We start from the raw sequence: 5,643 nt of genomic DNA, 5'->3' as shown, positions 1-5,643 counted from the left end.
AAGTGGCTAATTTAAGCAGAATAGGAGTGATAAATGTACGCTAATTTCCGAATTTTACAAAAAAGGGCATATTTCAAACCCAATTTGTAAATAAATTAGTAACCAAAATTTACAAAAGTGAGTGTTAAAATATTGCGTGGACCCTTGACTACAAGTGTCTGAAATTTTTTTTTGGATCGGGCCACCCATTTGGACGGAATAGCCCGAAATAGTTGTGAGCGGTACTAAACCCCACCCGAGGGCTTTAACTGGGTAGCAGTTAAAGTCGAATGTTATTTGCGGGCCTATGGCCACTTCGTGTTGCAGTGGCAGGCTCGTTGTTGTTGCTGGCTGTTGCGGTGCGTTTGGCTTGTTGAATACTCGTCTGTGCGATGTGCTGCCGAAAACGTCGTCACTTGCCAAATGCGCTGGTTTAAGCCGTTCGATACTGACGTTAATCTCCTTGCCGTTAACGTCCATCGTAAATACTCGTTCGTCTATGCGCTTAACAACCCTATGCGGGCCGGAGTAGGGGTGATCGAGTGGTCGTCTGACTGCATCGACTCTCATGAAGACGTGAGTGCACGTGGCCAAATCCTTGTGGCAGAATGTCTTCTGGCGGCAATGGTGAGTAGTAGGTGCTGGTCTAATCTTCCGCATATATGTACGGAAGTCCTCAAGGAAAGAATTTGTGTCCACTGGTGGGTCTCCGTTCGTAAAGAACTCGCCAGGGACTCGAAGTGTGGTTCCGTAGAGATATTCCGCGGGTGATGCTTTGAGCTCTTCTTTAAAACACGTTCTCAGTCCCAACAAGACAGAAGGTAACGCTTGTGTCCATTGAGGGATTTGGTGGCACATAATAGCCGCTTTTAAGGTCCGATGCCATCTCTCGACTAGTCCATTAGCTGCCGGGTGGTACGTTGTCGTTCGGATTCGTTTGCCGCCAATCAAACGCGAGAGTGCCGTAAAAAGCGCGCTTTCGAACTGCGTGCCTTGGTCAGTCGTGAGCAGTTTGGGGCATCCGAAACGCGCTATCCAATGAGAGAAAAAGACGTTGGCGACCGTGTTCGCTGTTATGTCTCTGATCGGGATCGTCTCAGGCCATTTGGTGAAGCGGTCTATCATCGTCATGCAGTACTTGAATCCCTGGGACTCTGGCAAGGGTCCGACTAGGTCCAAGTGCACGTGGTCGAACCTTTCATCCGGGATAGGGAATGGAGCGGGTGTCGTATGAACGTGGCGGCTTACCTTGGAGCGCTGACACGGAACACAGTTGCGGGTCCATTGCGTGACATCCTTGTTCATGGATGGCCACACATACCGTTGAGCGATTATTTTGACGGTGGCCCTGCTGCCTGGGTGTGCCAAGTTGTGTAACGCCTCGTAGACCCTACGGCGCAGCTGGAGGGGTACAAAAGGTCGGATGTTGCTTGTAGAAACGTCGCAATATATTATTAGCCGGCTGGGTCCAAACGTAAGAGTCTGTAGTTTGAGCGATGTCTCATTGCAAACTAACAACTGTTGGAGCTCGTCGTCCGATGCTTGGGCACGCGACAATTCCTCGTAGCTGATTACTTCCGGGAGATGCATGGTTTCAATGCGAGAGAACGTATCTGCTACATTGTTGTCGGAACCGGAGATGTATTGGATACTGGTGGTAAACTGGCTGATAAATCCTAGCTGCCTTATTTGACGAGGAGATGACTTATCCGAATTTTGGCGAAAAGCGTAGATAAGCAGTTTATGGTCGGTTCTTATCACGAATTCGCGACGTTCGACCCAGTGGCGGAAGTCTTTAATTGCTTCGTAGACGGCAGTTAACTCCCTATCGTACGTGCTATAATTTTGTTGCGCGGGCGATAGCTTCTTGGAAAAAAATCCGAGCGGTTGCCACGTGTTGTTGTACTATTGTTCCAGCACTGCACCTATTGCGGAACTGGACGCGTCGAATGGTACCCGAATCCTAGCGGATGTCGGGGGGGCCCCAAGAGCGTGGCGGCTGCGAGCTGCTCTTTGATTGAAGCGAAGGCGGTTTCCGAGTCTGCTGACCAAGGTACTGGTCGGCGGTCATTTTTTTTTGATTCTTTTAAAAATTCATTAAGTGGCGTTAAGATGCTAGCGGCGTTCTTAATATGGCGGCGATAGAAGTTAACTGCTCCGATAAACCTTCTCAAATACAAGATTGTTTTTGGCTTCGGGAAGTCGCGCAGTGACTTCACTCGATCTGGCAATGGCGCTGAGCCATGAGCTGTGATCCGGTACCCCAAAAAATCTACGGTAGCTGAACCCAATAAGCACTTATCCACGTTAATACACAGGCCGAACTTGCTGAGACGCTGGAACACCGAGCGGAGATGTTGCTCGTGCTGCTGCTCGCTGTTTGACGCTATGAGCAGGTCGTCGACGTATGCATAAACGAAATCGAGCCCGGATAGGGCTTCGTTTATGAACCGCTGGAACGACTGGGCTGCATTGCGAAGTCCGAACGGCATGCTGACGAACTCGTAAAGGCCGAACGGGGTTATGACAGCTGTCTTGGGGACGTCCCCTTCTGCCACCGGTATGTGGTGGAAAGCGCGCCGAAGATCAATGGTGGAAAAAATGTTCTTACCTGCTAAAATAGCAGCATAGTCGTGCAGAAGCGAGATTGGGTACCGGTCAGGGATGGTTTGCTCGTTTAGCCTACGGTAGTCGCCGCATGGTCGCCACTCACCGTTCTTTTTCATCGCCATGTGTAGTGGGCTAGCCCACGGGCTACTGGAAGGCCTGGCATGTCCTAGCTCGACCATAAGTCGAAATTCCTCTTTGGCCACTTTGAGGCACTCGGGGCGTAATTGGCGTACACGTTGTACGCATGGTGGTCCAGTGGTTGGAATATAATGCTTGACTTAGTGCTTGGTGGCCGTGCGGTTGGACGGGTTTCCAAGCAGCTCAGGGAAATCTCGTAGGATGCTCGTAAACTTACTTGTTTCGTGGAGAGATGTGATGGCCGTGATTGGCGCCGTTGCGTATGAACCTGCGCTGCGGAAACCTGAGTTGGGGTCTATGATACACCCTCGTCTGAGGTCCACTAACAATCCATACTCGTGAATTAGGTCAGCACCGATTATTGGATACGGCACATTCGCTATGCAGAAAATCCAACGAATCGGCCCGATGTCTATCTCCAATGCTTTCTCACCGTACGTGTCGATGACAGTGCCGTTGGCAGCCTGAAGTCGAAGTTGCGTTGGCGTCAGCTTGATTTTACGACGGGGTGGAATCACGGAAATATCCGCGCCGGTGTCGACGAGGTATTTCGTGCCAGTTGTGCGGTCGAAAACGAATAATCGGCGAGGGTTTAACTTGCCACCAGTAGTCGCCGAAGCTACTGAGGCTTGCTTGAGTTTCCCTGACTCTGAATAAATGCGCATGGTTGCGTGCATCTGTTAGCCCGCATGCCAAACCTACGATGATAAAAGCACATCGTTGGCGTGCTGTTGGTGTTCAAGTTCTGCGGCTCATTCGACGTATTGCTGGGTGTTTTCACCTGCGCGCGGTTGTCTGCGAAGGCCGCTTGGTTTAACGTTTTTGCTACCTTCTCCAACTGCTTTGCTAGTTTACCGATTTGGTCAAGTGAAACATTGCTTTCGTTGGTAGCTGCGTGGGTTACTGGCATAACATACCGGTTACCAGTATCGCGCTGGACCTCCATCAAACGGTTGGCCAGCAGAGCGAGTTTTGTATTGTCAGGTTCGTTTGAGACAGCAAGTGCCAGTTGCACCTGAGGTGGGAGTCGATCGAGCCACATTAATCGAATGAATGCGGCATCCAGTTTGTTTCCGCCCAGCCTATTAATTTCTGCGAGAAGTTCCGATGGTCGTCGGTCACCCAACTCAAGACCCGATAGCAGGATCTTGAATTTGCGCTCCTGTGAATTACTGTAATGATTCACTAGAACTTGCTTTAGCGCGGCATACTTATCAGTTTCAGGAGGGCTTGTAATAATACCCTCTACAATGATGAGTGCATCCTGATCAAGGCGACCGACCACTGCGTAGTATTTGGTTGCATCGGCAGTAATTCTCCTCAGTTGGATCTGGGCTTCCACCGCGATAAACCACAATTGCACTTGTTGCGTCCAAAATGGTGGTAGCTCAAGGCGCTCGAACTTATCGACATGTGCAGCCTGTTGCTGTGGAGCAGCGATTGCTTCGAAGAACTCCTCAGATGCGGCTCCATTTTGTGATGCTGAGCCATTTTCCTTGCCGTCCGGGGAGTTTACCTGATCAGTGGGCATATTGACCTGGTTGCACTGACAATAATTTGCTTAAAATTGTCGGGGTCACCAATTATGTGGGGAATGAAAAACCCACACATGAATTTATTCAATTAAATCTTTATTTCAATCACTTAAATTCTAATAAAAACTATATCAAAAATTAGCACGTATCTTATGCGTGTTGCACGTAGAAGAATCCAGAAAGTTCTAAATGAACTCCCTAGAAAAACTCATAACTGGACTCTCACTGCCAGCGAAGAGCGAGATCAAAAAGGAATTACAAAAGGTGTCAAATACGATGTAGAGTTGCCAGATGTTGGAATTGTATGTCGAGTCCCCACAGATGTTTACATCAATCTCATAGTCTTATTTTAATTTTGAGTCATTTTGCAGTTTTTATACGGCTAAATAGCACATAAATTACGTAATTCACATAGATACATCAATATTACGTTCAACATTTCGTTTACAATGCCAGATTTCCCGCAAATACATTAGAATTTACAAAAGGAATTCCACTACTAATTGCCTACATTGCGTACTTTTCTACTACCATTTTCGTACCAAGAGATTTCATTCCTCCCCTTTTCTCCGTCCTTCGTAAATGCAAACTTTTGTAAGGGAGTGTCAAACCGCAGCTGTCAATAATTATCTAACCTTGTATTATTGAATCATGAAGCAAACGGGCTTCATTGATGTACTGATGGGCATATGTATGTACTTATGGATAGCAATGTTTTCATGTATGTACATATCTATGTTTGAATGGTTGTATATATATTTGTATGTACCCTGCAAAAATTGTGCGACTAATCTCTAAAGAGGGTATTCCGAGATTACTCTCAATCGGGTACAATGGGCATTAATTAGTCGCAACTAGTCTCATACGGGTACTAATGGAGGTCAATTAGTCTCGACTCATCCCTTATGGGTATAATTGGAGATCAATTAGTCCCCAGCTCATCTCTAAGTCGACGTTCAGACACGAAAACTTTTGTTGCGGAAACTCGTAGCTTGTTGGGGAGAGAGCGACGAGGAAAGGGGACGGGTACCGAGTCGCCCGTACTCGGGAAACACGCTTTGTGCTCTCGTTCGTCTGTGTAATGCTTGAAATACAATACCGGCGAACGGCAAACTTCGCCGAATTGGGCGATGCTGTCGTTCACCGTTCGCCCAGCTATTTCGCCTACTTAAACAGAATTAGAGCGGTAGCGAAAACAGCTGATCCCATTTGGTCGCCTTTATAATTTGGGTGACCATATTTAGAAAAAACTAAACCATATTTAGAAATGAGGAAATGATAACAAATATAAATGTAAAACAAAGAAAGATTATTATAAATAATTTGTTTCAAGCCAGATTTAACGAATCCACAACTATATTTTTCAAACAACAAAAAAAAA

The sequence above is a fragment of the Rhagoletis zephyria genome, unplaced genomic scaffold, assembly GCF_001687245.7.
Source record: "Rhagoletis zephyria isolate East Lansing unplaced genomic scaffold, Rhagoletis_zephyria_1.1 Rzeph_scaffold_01255, whole genome shotgun sequence".
In the NCBI taxonomy this organism is placed as follows: domain Eukaryota; kingdom Metazoa; phylum Arthropoda; class Insecta; order Diptera; family Tephritidae; genus Rhagoletis; species Rhagoletis zephyria.
The sequence above is the reverse complement of the archived record's forward strand: the minus strand, read 5'-3'. Positions refer to the sequence as shown.